This window comes from Carassius auratus, unplaced genomic scaffold, assembly GCF_003368295.1.
Source record: "Carassius auratus strain Wakin unplaced genomic scaffold, ASM336829v1 scaf_tig00025916, whole genome shotgun sequence".
In the NCBI taxonomy this organism is placed as follows: Eukaryota; Metazoa; Chordata; class Actinopteri; order Cypriniformes; family Cyprinidae; genus Carassius; species Carassius auratus.
Genome location: NW_020525466.1, coordinates 28370 through 43925, shown reverse-complemented (window position 1 = coordinate 43925; position 15556 = coordinate 28370). Strand labels below are relative to the sequence as shown.

At 33.4% G+C, this 15556-nt stretch overlaps 1 pseudogene; it reads left to right on the top strand.

Annotated features, from left to right (window-relative positions):
* Window positions 1-15556, top strand: part of LOC113078513 (anaphase-promoting complex subunit 1-like) — a 49599-nt pseudogene that overhangs the window by 14153 nt on the left and 19890 nt on the right.

Below are 15556 nucleotides of genomic sequence, written 5' to 3'. Positions count from 1 at the left end.
TAAACTCGCATTTTAACTCAAAATGCATAAATAAAAAAATGTGATATAAACTATAAAGTCAAAATGGTGTATTATTAGCTCACAATTCTGAGGAAAAAGTGAATTGCGGCATATAAACTCAAAAGTGCAACAAAATGAAATCAGAGTTGATTGATAAAAAGTCGCAGTGGCCTTCCTTTTTTATTCTGTGGAGCAAACAGACTTCCATACTTGATTATTCAAAACATGTTGAACATTGAATATCAGATCACTAGATTAAAAATCATTTCCCATTATTAATTTTGCATTTGTGTTTTTAACACATTCTTAAGTTTTTCAAATATATGAATTATAAATATTATGATTGTAAAATGCTCTACTGGATTATGAGGCAGCAACAGCTTGTGAGCACAAGGTTAAAAAAAGTCCTACACTTTCTCTGCTTCATTTGATCTTGCTGCAGAAATCCAAACAAACGAGGCCAAATCAAACCCCATTCATCGCTCCATCCTCAGATCTCAACATCCTCTTCCTCTGTATCAGGTCACGCAGTCAACACTTTGGCAAACAGTCATCTGTTAACCCTCTCAAGTGCAGTGTCTGGCTCAGATGTGCGTTCCAGCTCCGACGGTGTTCTTTGAAGTGGCGGCCCCCTCCGTGTGCACTCTTCTATAGGATCAACCTTCATCTCCATTATCTTCACCTACACTTTTATTTCTGACCTACACACATGGGGGTGGAAGATGCCAGCTAAAAATGATGCTATGTTCAATGTTAATCTAATAACATGGTATTAATTCATCAGAGATCGGTGGTGACAGCTGACTAAATAACATGTTTTAGTGATGTTTGCTAAGGGAATAATTCCAATTGCTTATGCATGGGTTTAGCAATTTGAACAAGTACTAAACTTCTATGTTTTTGTTAATTTAATTTTAGCACAAGTATGAATACGAAAAGAACATTGCTTGACTGAAACATGCATTTCGTAATGCAAACAGATCCTTTAAAAAAAAAAATTAGGCACCCCTTCAAAGAGATACAGTATTATAAAGTAAGAATTGTATGATTTCAACAAAAAAATTGTGAGATACGTATTCGGAATTGTGAGAAATAAATTCAGAACTTTTTTATTTTATGCCAAAAAATCTATATTAGGATATAACGTAATGATCATGTTTCATGAAGATATTTAGTACATTTCCTACTGTAAATATATCAAAACTTAATTTTTGATTAATAATATGCATTGCTAAGAACTTAATTTGGACAACTTTAAAGGTGATTTTCTCAATATTTAGATTTCTTTGCACCCTCAGATTCCAGATCTTCAAATAGTTGTATCTCAGCCAAATATTGTCCAATCCTAATAAACCATACATCAATTGAAAGCTTATTTATTTATTTAGCTTTCATATGATGTATACATCTCAATTTTGAAAAAAAATTACCCTTTTGACTGGTTTTGTGGTCCAGGGTCACATTTGTGCTCCAGACATCAGTGATTCAGAAAAAAAACCTGAACTCTGAGATTTTACCAATTGGAAATTGCGAGAGATAAAATCAGAATTGTGTGTTTAAAAACTCATTATTCCAGGGAAAATAGTGTGAATTGTGATGTCTTATCAAAATTGTGAAATATACATTTGGAATAATGAGAAATAAAATCAGAATTGTGTATTATAAACTAGCAATTTTGAGGGGGAAAAAATCTGAAATGTGAGATGTTAGCTCAAAATTGTGAGATTGTCAGAAATAAAATCAAAATTGTCTTAGAAACTTTGTGAGAGAACTCAGAATTGTGGATTTTAAACTCAACATTATGAGGAAAAATTTAATTGAATTGAATTTTAAATGGAATTTAAGAGAAAAAAGTCAGAATTCTATATTATACACTTGCAATTCTGAGAAAAAAAAATCTGAATTACAAGTAATAATTGTACTCTTGACATGAATGATTCCTCCTATTTGTTTAGCTCTTTAAAGAGAGGTGTGCTATTAATTGCTAGGTGATTTTTGCCCAGTGAGTGATAAAATGAGTTGAACAGTCACATAAGGACTCAAAAGGAGGCACTTAAGACAGAAATGTTCCAGAAAGCACCCGCTCCTTAACATCGTGTCAGTGACATTTGTTATTAACTCCTCTTTCTTTTACTTCCACAGTCATAGCGTTGCCTGCAGGCCATCAGGTTTATTTTACCCAAGGACACTGCCATGAAAGTGCTGGTCAAGTGGTACAACAGTTACAACGCCCCTGGATGTCCCAGCATGCACCTGGAGTGGAACCTTTTTGTTACATGCCTAATGACAATGATGGGTTACAACACCGAACGACTGACATGGACACGCAATGTGAGTGTGTCTTTAGTTTGATCTCGCTGTCAGTCTTCATGCTGGGTAACCTTGAACTTTGAGGATCGATCAAGCATTTAACAGAATTAAAATTGTACATTTACCTGACAATTTATTTTTTTAATCAGATGTCAGGTAAGAACAGAATTTTTTTTTTACGACACATTAAAACATCCACAAATGTAATTTTTCTTTTTAAATTAAAATGTTAAATTGCAATTATTGATTTAACCATATATTTCCTAGTACAATTAATTTCTCTTATAAAATATTTTTTGGTAATTTTTTAAAAATATATTTAATAAAATAAAATTATTTATCAAAACAAGACTTCATTAGATTATTTTTAAATTATTAAAAACTATTTAAAAATATTTTCAAAAAGCAAAATTGTTTTAAAATCAAAATTAATTTAATACACACATTTTTTTTTACACAAATTAAATTTGTGTATCCATTTTTACCAGGCACAATTAATTTCTGATTAAAAATATCTTGTTGTGATTTTAATTAAATCATGTTTTAGATCTTATTTTCTTGCAAAAATTATATAAATACATTTAATAAAACATTTATTTTTTTATTTATCTAAAGTTAATTTATTAATTAACTTTATTTAAACTAAGCTTTATCAAAACAAAATACTTTATTAAAACAACGCTATTTATCTGGCCAATAAATGTACTTTATATTTATACAGAATTGTATTATATGATGGGTGATGGCTGCCAGTGAAGTTTGTTGTTGAATGAATGATCATTAAGACAATATGCATCTCCACAGCTTCATTTTGAAGTGCCTCTCTCTCCAGTAATAGTCCTGCTGAAACAGGTTCAGATGAGGTGAGTGTCCCTACACATGTCAAAGACCCTTGATCATCTGATCATCTGTAGCCTAAGGCTGATGATACATGGGGCAACTTTGGCTAATGTTGCCATCAATGGGAAACCAGGTGATACATTGTGTCCACAACAGATCTAAAGTATCCAGATTGAAACTTGTTACACATTCTCAATGGGAAAGTGCCCAGGCAACATTGCTCAAAAAACGTTGCCCCGTGTATCATCAACCTTACTATTTCCACTGCATCTCGAAATGTTGATTTGCATTTGTTTTATTACAGAAAGGCTAGTAAAGCTTACTGTTTAGACTTCCGTTCAAAAGTTTAGGGTCAGGAAAGTTTTATTTTTAAGAAATTTTTTTTTTTCTTTTCATCAAGGACACCTTAATGTCACAACAGATTTCAAATAAATGCTGTCCTTTTGAAATTTCTATCCATCAAAGAATTCTGAATGAAATGTAACATTGTTTCCAAATAAATATTAAACTGTTTTCAGAATTGATGATAATCAGAAATGTTTCTTGATTAGCAAATCATCATATCAGAATGATTTCTGAAGATCACGTGACTCTGAAGACTGGAGAAATGATGCTGAAAATACAGCTTTGATCACAGAAATAAATTACATTTTTAAAACATATTTAAATAGAAAACAGTTCTTTTAAATTGTAATACTATCTCACAAATTTTACTGTATTTTTAATCAAATAAATGCAGCCTTAGTGAGCATAAGACATTTATTAAACGTTATGTAATCTTACCAACCCCAAACTTTTAAACTGTAGTGTATATAGTAAATAAAAGTCCTTGCTGGTCTGCAGGGTTCCTTTGGTGGTTTGTTTGTTGATATGGCTACATCTGTTTGACATACACAGGATTGGGGATACCTCAGATGCTCTGACTACCACTGGCAGGTTTCCATGCGCCCCGCGGTGGCCCCCCGGTGGAGTGAATAACCATGAGTCAACTCTGTGTTTGGAGTCGTCCGCTCTCCTTTTCCCTCACATCCTGGTGCTCTTCTACGTTCTGCATCTGCTCTATGAAGACCTGAAGCTGGACGAGCGAGGCGAGAGCTCTGGTCGGTCTGCTGCAACAGCTGGCCAAGTAGTTATTTATTACATTTTTTGGCATTTTTATATGAATAATAACAGTGGGTAAAGACCTGTACTTGTTTTTACCACCTGACCAAGTAAAGTCTCCCATCTCATCAAACTTTTAACATAGTCCTTGCTTCTTTTTCTCTGTAGCATATCCTAATTTTGGAATAGTAGATAGCTGTGATGTATTTCATTGTTTAATAAAATGTCAAGTGCATGTTGTCATGTGGACATGAACAAAACAGCAGCGAGAGTTTAATTGGTTGGCGTTTGATGAACCCGTGTGGGTTTGAAATTTAAAAGCATTGTATTATAATACACAAGACTAGATGAGGCTGTTATGATAATCCTCTATCGACTTCGCTTGTGCGTATTGTTTGGGCCTCTTGTTTGTAGGTCAGCTTTAGGGCTAGGTAATATTTATCTCAATATTGTTTTAGACTTTTGATGATATTGAATACATATCTCTATATATTTATTTGCTCTAAAATGGTTTCAGAAACCTTGATTTCAACCAAATTATTCTTGAGACACGGCGCAGAAGAAGTCTCACAATTTTACCTGCTTGTTTTAGAACTGGATACATTTTCACTTTCACGTCATTTATTCTTTATTCTATCAATAATATTATATTATATTTATATAGTATATTTAATATTCATATATTATATTTATATTGTAATATATACAAATATAAATTACATTTAATATATTCCTTTATTTTATAAGATACTTTATTTTCTATAACTTCTAGATGCTATGGTTTCAGGCATTTTTTAGACAACACAATAATTTCAGTGTTTTCACTTCAGAAGAGGTAAGAAAACATTATTTGGTGGAGTAACCCTGATTTTCAATAACAACAAATGAAAACATTTGTTATTTTGATCAATTGTCATGTTCTGCAAAAAAAAAAAAAAAAAAAAACACCTTAAAATGACCATTTTTATTTGAAGGTATTTTTTTTATACACCTAATAATTTAAGCTTAATAATTAAATAATTTAATACAGATGTCTCTCTACTTGTCAACCTTGTCAGATATTTATGAATACATTTAAACTGAGCAATATCGAAGCTGACAATCAGTCTGAAACCATCCTGTATTCTCGATCCATTCTTAACCAAAGATAGATTTATCATCTTATTAATTTATTAATATTTGTAAGGACAGTACACCTTTTGATATATCTGATGGTATTGACACATATTGACTGAGGTAAAACCCATGTTTTGTGAGAAACTGCCAGAAGCAGGAGGTCGTACCCAAAGATAGATCATTTTTAGAACCTGTAGCTAACTTTTGACTATTTACAAAATAAAAAGCATTGTCAAATCATTGTGATTTCCACAATATTGGCGAATACCACACTACTGTAGTGTGTTAACTGAGCAGCATGAGTCACGCTCTGGTTTGGCTCTTATATTAGTTTTAGTGTATATATTGACCGCCTGATGACTCTTTTACCCACTAATCATTTTTTCTCTCATTTCATTAGGGACCTTCAACTGGAGGATTTCATTGATCTGTCCTGGCGTGATTACCCCTCATTCATCAAAACCTTCAAGGAGGCCTGCGTGATTGATCAAGGTACGAGGCCGATCAATGTGGTCGGGGCCCTTCATTAGCAGCTAAAGGCTTTTCTATTCATTCACCAGACAGTGCTGACTTGCTAGGAGTCCGGCCAGATTTAGGGTTTGAGTGACAGGCCTTGTTGCCAATTGGGTTTCTGTTGGTTGTGGGATTTTGACACACAAAATAGACATTAAGTTTTATTTTCCAACTTGAAGACTTGAGGTTAAACAGCCGTGGAAAGGTGTTGATGCATTTTCTATTGAAACACTAAGTTAGGGCTGGATTTAAAGTCTTGTCTTGTTTATTTTTGTGTATATGCAGCTGAATCAGTGTTATTTAGGTATTATTCAAATACTGTTTTAATTACATTTATTTTAATGAAATGTTTTGTAGTTTCATGCACTTTATTAGTTTTGCCTTATTTTAAATATTACTATTTAGGCTTTTTTTCAGTTCTAGTTTTTTTATTAAATACAGATAGTGAGTGCTTCAACTTAAACTAAATGAAAATTAGAAATGAGAAAGTTAGAAAAATATTATTTTTTTTATATTTTCATTTTCAGATATACATTATTGTTTTCATTTATAATATTTTAATATTTATTGCATCTTTTTAAAAATAATTTTGTCAGCTTTTATAAATACATGATGGAAAGTGCTTATTTTTAGATACATTAACTGGTCATAAGTTTGTTTTTTTCACCATTTTTCACCATGTACGATACCATTCAAATATTTAGGGCCATTAAGATTTTTATTTATTTATTTTTGAAAGAAATAAAATGTTTAAATTGATTACATATTTTTTGTTTTTATATAAATTCTGTTTTGAAAAGGAATTAATTAGCAAGGAATAATAATTTAATGAATAATATTAAATTAATAAAATTTAATTCTTGAGTGAATTTAATTCATCCTTGCTAAATAAAAGTATAAAAATTATTTACAAATTAATAAGAAAAAATATATAATCAATTTAAAGCATCTTTGCTGCTAACTTGTTTATTTTTTATTTTTTTAAATAATTACTGTTCTTTTTATCTTTTTTATTCCTGAAAAAAATCCTGAAAAAATGCAACATGGTTTCCACAAAATTATTAGGCATCACAACTGTTTTAATAATAATCTCACTGATCCCATAATAATTTTTTCTGTTCTCGCACACTCTTACACTGCTGCCAAGTCTTTACATGTCATGTCTTTCAGATGGAGCAGATGACTTTGCCCGTGCTCCTGGACGGGGAAGCCCCGTGTGTGTTCAGCTGGCTCAGTCGCTGTCTGAGAGGGCAAGATGTGGCGCCTTTTCCTTATCTGCCTGGCATCTGTGAGAAAACCAAACTACTGGTGCTGGTAAGGACCCAAATCCTCCCTGTGCCACTGAATATGCTCTTCATGCCTGGTTTTACAGGTGCAATCCAGCTGTATTCTACAACCCAGTTAACTCCTGAAAAATACAGGTGGTCACATCCTTCTCTGTTCTACCAGTTTACTCCAATTCACAAACGCATGACTGTTATGAGAAGTTCCTTTAGTGAATCATTTATAAAGCCTTCCAAACTCATTTTGAACTCGACAAACTCACTGAATCAGTCAGAGCGGTTCTCTGACTCAATGATGTCCATCTCCAAATGAAGTTTCTGAAGTTAATGGTTTGTTCAAATTAGTGTTATTACCGACTGCTGACTGTTATACGTCACGTTATAGTAATTTAGAGGATAGACTGTGTTTAAATCTGATTGTCAATCCCAAAACTCGCACAGGTTGAATTTATATAATCAAAAATATTATATTTTGATGTAACAGTTTTTTAAATATTGTAAAACTGAGATGCAAAGCTGAATTTTCAGCATCATTATTCCAGTCTACATGATCTTTCAGAGATCATTCTAATGCTCTGATGTACTGCTCAATAAATATTTCTTATCATACATTTTTTAAAACAGTTGTGCTGCTTAATATTTTTGTGGAAACCATGATTAATTTCCTTTTTCAGGATTCTTTGAAGAAAAGAAAGTTTAAGGACATCATTTATTAAATGGAAATCTTTTGTGACATTATAAATGTATTTGCTGTCACTTTTGATCGCATTAATGCATCTCTTCTGACCAAAGAATTGATTTCTTTTTTAAAAATCAGACTGACCCCAAACTTCTGAATGAGGGTTGGATGATGCCCAACAGGGGGCGCTAACAGTCAGCAGAGGAGCTGGGTGTCGTGCCCTTAACTCACACACATTCTATGGAAATGTCAAGCAGTTAGATGGCAAAGTGCTGCAAGCTAATCATAATGACATTTCATGAGCGCGGAGTCATCCCTGGGGGTCCTCCGCGTCTGTGAGGGTGTACGTGACGGCACAGATGCCCCACCTTAATCAGTCCATGGAAGTGGTGGTCTGAATCACTCCATAGGGCAGTATTAGGGGTCACGGGTGTCATGGTGTGTGTGTTTGTTCTGTACTTCCTTCCATCAGGCAAAGTGAAGTGACGCACAACCCCACCGAGGTCCTGACAAACCGTTACGCAATTATGGGCCGTGTTTACCCTCCTGTTCCCGTCCCTTAGATTAGAGTCCAGAACATTAGAGCATCCATTTTATCCCTTCATACTTACACTCTCTCTCTTTCTCTCTCTCTCGTTTCCAGACCCTTTCTCTCTCCCAATTATATTAGTGGTAATTGCTAAGGAAAGCATCAGCATTTCGAAGGCTCACGCGAAAGATTGTGGTTTTGCTGAGTGGGTTTCTGAGGAGAGGTGTGTTGTCAGACTTAATATTTTCACCTGTCTGGACACTTAAACAGGTCAAATAGTCCCTTAGGCATTGAAGAAAGGACCCAAGCCCAATCTTTACTGGCCAAAAATTTGGCGTAGGATTTATTAAAACAATTTTCCGTCATGAATTGCTCGTGCATTTCCCAAAGCATTACAAAGAAAACTCTTTGAATTAAAAATTATATTTTGAAGTAGAATATAAGTGTTGCTTAAGTATATTTATATACTGTTTATATACCATTTTGAATTAGCTTTTTGATTTTTTTTGTTTGTTTTCATGACAACTTTAATTATTTTTTTTTTATAATTGAATGTGCTTTTAACAAAATATTTCTAAATCGTTTTTTTTTTTTTTCAGGTAAGTTTACCTAAGTTTCAGGTAATTTTAGTACCTCAGCATAAACTTATTAAATGTATTTTTATGTTGCTTTATTTAACAGTTTTACTCACTTAAGTACTTCAGCTTCAGATTTTTTTTTTTAAGTCATGCTTTTCCTCTAATATTTCATGTTATATTACTTTATTTCAATTACCGAAAATTATTTTTAAATAATGTTCAACATAGTTTTAGTTTACAGTAGCAACACGGTTTATTACTAGATAAAATGTGATTTAATTTTGTTTAATTGTTGACGTTACTTTACATTTTTATTGTGCTTCTAATTGAAAATGTAAACGTTTAAAGTTTCAGGTAATTTTAGTACTTCAGTGTAAACTTATATTCATTAGTTGGCGAGGCAAAAGTTTAGCATTTTGATCTTATTTATATTGTATTTACTTTCTTTATTTCAGTTAACAAAATGTATATTTATTTATGTTTTAATAGTATTAGTTTAAGGTAACAGTAACCATGTTGGGGCGAGGTTGTGACTAAATCTAAACCATTTTGCTGCTTTATTTCTAGCTTTATTTCACTTAATAAAATCAGTTTTAAAAGTTTCAGTTAACAACAAAAACATTGGAACAGATTTCGGGCCAATAAAATTACTCTTCCTGCTTTATTTCTCAAGTGCATTTCTGTGATTGTAATTTTTTATTTGTTTTTTTTCTTCCTCCAAATAATTTCAATTTCTCAGCTGCGCTTGAAGTTGATGTTCTGATTGAGCCGTATTACCTCTGAGCTGTGGGTTTGATGCATGTAGTCATGCATGTGGTTAATGACAGTGCTTCTGCGTCGCCTCATGATGAAACATGTTCATTCTCCCCTCACACGACCAGACGGAGTGACTGTCATGACAGCAGCAAACCATAACCACACAGGTGCTGTCCCACTGCTAATATTAACTCTCTTTTTACTCCCTGTCCTCTTGCTCTTCCTCGTAATGTGGTTGGAGATGAAGACGCGATCTCGACAAAGGCTGTCCACAGGTGGGAGATTAAAGGCTAATGAGAGGCTCTTTACTCTCCTCAGGCCTGACACTAGACTTCTTGTCAAGCATGTACACTAATAAGTAGGAAGATAAATTCATCAGTTCAATGGTAATTTTAATGCACAAATGTAGACATTTTGGCTAATACTGATACATTTTAATACTAGATTGTTCATCAACAGTGAACCAGTTCAACAACATTTTTCTTAAAATTAAAATAAAATGTAGCTTTTTATATGTATAGGTTATTTTAGAATAAAGAAATAATTTTGCACATAAAAGGCCTTTTACATTAAACATTTTGTGTTTTCAGTCTTATTAACTGAAATGCCATAATTTATGTAAGAATGTTTTTAAATGTGCAGAAGTTTGTTTGTGTTTCATGATTGAGGCCTAATGTTATTGTTGTTTTAACTGCATATATATGATTGAATAGTCAAAATATTTTTTTAAATGTTTAACCAATAAAATCAATTGCAGTCAATTTACAAATTTTTTTACATCGCAAATATTTGTACGTAAAATTGGTTTTAGAAAAACTTTTATTATCTGTTTCTTTTTATATGTTTCTATATGTTTCTATTTTCTATAATAATACAGATTTACGGACAAATAGGGACTTTACAGATTTTTAATTTACATTTTTTGTATTTAATCATTTAGCAGACAAAGTGAGTTACAAATGAGAAGAATAGAAGCAATCAGAACAATAGAAGCGTTACAGATTTATGTGCATCCTAAGTAGTACTATTGTTTTATATACTGATAGTTTTCATGAGCGCTTATCAAATGACCAGTGTATCTTGCGGTTTATTTATTTTATTTTTTCGAACCTGCACTGCAATTCAAAATCATAACTAAAATGCTGATTTGCTGCTCAAGAAACATTTCTTGTTATAAACATTGAAAATAGTTGTGCTGCTTTATATTTTTTGTGAAAACCATAGTTTTTTTATTTATTTAGAGTGAATAGAAAGTTTGAAAGAACAGCATTACTATCATGACAACTCTCTGAAGGTTTTAGCATGGTAATGGATATATGACAATGTTAATGGGTTTAATCTTGGCGGAATAGATCCGTTGTGGTAGATTATTGCTGCTGTAAAGCAAGGAACTTGCTACTACCAATACATACACCATTAGGCTGCTGTGAGTATTTAAGACATACTGCTGCTGCACAAATAGCAGGTGGAGCTGGGGAAGGTGGAGGGTTTCACTGCTAAATGCTTTAGTGAATGCTAACCAGCCATTTAATTGTAAAGCACCAAGCTCATTGGCTGTGTATCCAACATTTTTGTATGCAACAACGCTGTGAATATTATCAATTTGCGTTAAGGATTTGGTTTTTGGGATTTATTTAAAATTGAAATTGTTTGTAATATTAAAATGTCTTTATTGTCATATTAATTTAATGCATCCTTGCTGAATAAAAGTATAAACTTCCTTACAAAAAAAAAATGACTGGCTCTATTCTATTGAATGGTAGTGTATATTTTATTTTTATTGTCACATTTAATTTTTTCATATTTCTTGCTAATCAAATACATTGGTTAATGCTAAAATGATTAGGTGTGTGTATCCTTACTGTTTTAACACATTTGGTCCATGTTTTCACAGGGCAAAAGAAAAACACGTTTGATCCTTTTCTTAGAAGGTACCTATGGTTTATGATCATCGTCATGTGCCTTATGTTTGTTTTTCTAGATAAGCCTCAGCTCTTAAACGCTAGTCAGCTGATTCAGTTTCTCCAGTGCATTTGACTGTTGGGTGTTTCACAGGCAGAGCAGCAAGAAGCCCTCTCCTTCATCTGGATGCCTGGCTGAGAAGCTGGTGCTGTGGTTGACCTCTGCAGGTCAGTGACACAATCAACACAAGTACACACCTGAAAATATAAATGCTTGCTGAATGCATTGCAAATCCCATACTTAACATGCAGTGCCACAGTACTCAAGGGGACAATAAAGTTTCCTTCCCATATCATTAATTAAAGCTAGGTGTAAACAGTTCTACTTTAACTTGCTTAGCATGATTATGTTGCTATGCCATGCCATAAGTTTCCCTGAAAAATTCAGTACATACTTCCATTTGGAATTTTTCGAAAAGCAAAAAGTAAAACTGAATGTGCATTCACATACATATAGTATGTTTTATGCCTTATATCAGACTCGCTATCCTTCTTAAATTGAGAGTGTAGATCAGAGTCCTGCACGCCTTTGTTGGTTTACCTTAGTTTACACTAGGTTAGATATATAAGATCTTTATATCCTGTCACGAGGTGTGTGTGACTACACAGTGTTTTTTAACCTCAGGATTTACATTGAAGGATCTGGAGTCGGTTAAGTTTGGTGTGGCTCTGCCAATCAGAGACACCATCTACCAATGCAGAGAGCATCCCTGCTCGGATTGGTCTGAGGAGGTCTGCGCTCTGATTGGGCGACAGAACCTGACTAAACAAGCTCACAAAGTGACCCATGCCAATCGTAAATCGGAAAGAAAGTGAATTGGTTGTAAAGAAACAAGTTCTTTCTTTGACTTTTGAATTGTATTATTATTACTGTTTTGTTTTGAAAAGTGAAAATATATTAATATTTATAAATACTGTAATGAGTACTAATACTTGAATTAGCTTAGTTTAGTTTAACTTTGTAATCTTTGGTGATGTGCTTTTGCAATTTTCATTTTTTTTATACATTTAATTTCATTTTGTTTTGTTTTTTTGCATTTTTAATTTAATAAAATTTTTAATTTAAATAATTTTAGTACTTTTTTTAAGGACTTGTTTTTCATCTCATATTTTATTTAATTTCAGCTTTATTCAGCTTATTTTTTAATAATGCTCAACATAGTTTTAGTCAACAGTAGTTTATTACTAGATAAAATCTTGTATTAAGACAATAGTAAAATAGTTTATAATATAAGACAAAAACATTTTACATAGTTGCCTGACTATTTAAACTGTTGGCGTTGCTTTCATTTTGATCGGGCTTCTAATAAAATTTTTTACTTTATATTATTCATGTGTTCACACTTGCATAGTTATCATACAAAGCGTCAAATAGAAACCTAGGGCACTTAGCAGGGGTCAAAATGGATTTCTAAAGCTATTTTTATCTTTCCAAAAACAATGTTGAATTATTGTCTGTGGCAGTGCTGAAAATATCTCCCGTCCCCAGTTAAAACAACTACTGTCTGAATAGGGCTGAAGACTTGAATATGGTATTTAAGACCGGTATTCTATAGTTTTGAATGTGTAATTACTGTAATTATGATATCAGGTGAATGATGCATTATAAAGTAATTATAAAAGAACTGAATTGTTCCAGAGCTTCAGACCTGTCCGGGTCAATGTGCCCCACTTGCCTGAAGTCGGTAATCTTGAGTACATAGAGGAGACAGAGAACAAGTGAGCATACTCTGATAGATACTTCTGCACACTCTTCAAACTAAAGCTTCTTTTTTGGCATCTGTGGCTCCATTACAAACCTTTAACATCCACAGAAACGATCAATTCCACAGAGGGTTCTTTACAGTGGGAAGAGGTTCTTTAGATTAGAAAATGGTTTGGTTCACAGAAAGGTTCTTTGGGGAACAAAGTGGATCTTCTATAGCATTCACTCTTAAAAATAAAGGTTCTTTATTGGCTTCTATGGTTTCATTAAGAACATTTAACATCAATGGAACCTTTCCATTGCATAAAATATTTATTTATCTTTCTGCAATGCCATAGAAGAACCAGTTTTGGTTCGCCAAAGAACATTGCATAAAAGAAGCAGTTTTCCTTAGTTTTAAATACATTTTACAGAACTTTTTTTTCACTATGAAGAACCTTTTTTGCAATGGAATGAATATATTGATGCCAGTAAATAGTTTTTTTAAAAGAATGTATTGTGGAAAAGGGTCCTTCATATTGAAAAAAAAAGAATGGTTCTGTTGGAACCGTTTACAGAAACCCAAAATGATTCTTTTGTGGCTTCACTGCCAAATCCTGCCTTTTATTTTTAAGATTGTTGCTGGGAAAATGTGCTTTTTGAAAGTTTATTTTTAAGAGCGTACATTTCTGTAAGAACTAAGTTAAGAAAGTAAACACAAATGTGCTGAAATGCACGCTGGATGTGATCTTCAAATCTGCACCCTTCTCCACATTTGAATTCAGCATTGCTTTTTGTATTTTTGTTGCAGGCTGCGGCAGTTGTGCCAGCGCACCATGGCAGACAGGGACTCTTTACTCTTTTCTCATACCATCCTGTGCCAACTGAACCACTCCCTGTGCCCAAACTCAACCTGACTGGTACTCTCATAAACCACGGCCCATGCTTTTGAAGTGTCCTAATGAATAGTTTTACAGGGCTAGCAAACAGTTTTTAAGAGCCCTGTTGAATTTCGTTTGGCAGTAACTGTGCCCAGACGTTGCAAACCTCCCACCATTCTCACCACAACGTTATATCTTTCACTCTATCTTCAACAATTTCATGTCAGTTAAAGAGAAAACGATTGCCCCTTAGTGGTCTTTGCTGTCTTCTAAGGCAAGCATCATCATTGCTCAGGGATTTGAACAACGATGATATAATTTCGACTTTTGGGTGAACTTTTTCAACTTGGACTATTAAGTAACTACCTATAAATGACCCAGAATGCACTAGCAACTGTATAGCAACACCCTGGTGACCACAATCCAAAAACATTTGAACATTTAAGATTTATGAATTTCAGTTGCATATAAAATGCAATCCATTTTAAACTTAATAACACTTATATTTGTCAGTCATACATGAATGAAACTGGTAAGAAACAGGTATGAGTTCTGCACCATGCCAAAACTGCAAAACTTGCATCTTTGCATCTGATTTTTGGTTTGATATTACTTAAAAAGAATTGATGTTTTCAAAATGCATTTATTCAATCAGCTTACAATCCTAATAAATCCGGTCATCGTGAAAACAATTCAATGTATTTGGTTAAAATGTATGAACATTGTGAAAATATAGCTTGCTATTTCTTTGCAATTACATGCATAAGTACATAAATCTTAAATTTAATCTTAATTATTTTTAAATGCACCCACAAGTGCAAAATGGCAAGTTTTGCATTGAAAACAGATATTTTAGTTAATGCTTTCTAGTATAATTTTTATTGGAAAAACCTCTTCCTCTGTGATTTAGTAGCTTAAGGGCACTAAAATGCTGCCTTTTTATGTCTTTCCCAACTTCCCACAATTGTTTTTATTTTGTATGAATAATGTCCCTTCTCTTTTGTCTTCTCTTCCCAGGCCGCACTCCTCCCAGGAACACCGTGGTGGACCTGAACACTTGTAACATCGATGTGCCGCCCAACCTGACCAGCTGGCCCAGCTTTCATAACGGCGTGTCAGCTGGTCTTAAGATCGCCCCTGCCTCTCAGGTGGAATCTGCCTGGATTGCATACAACAAACCCAAAAGTGCTGACCTGGCCAATGAATACACCGGTTTCCTCATGGCCCTGGGCCTCAATGGCCACCTCACTAAACTAACAACACTTAACATCCAAGACTACCTCACCAAGGTCAGTTACAGCCTCATTTGGGGCTTATGTTGATTG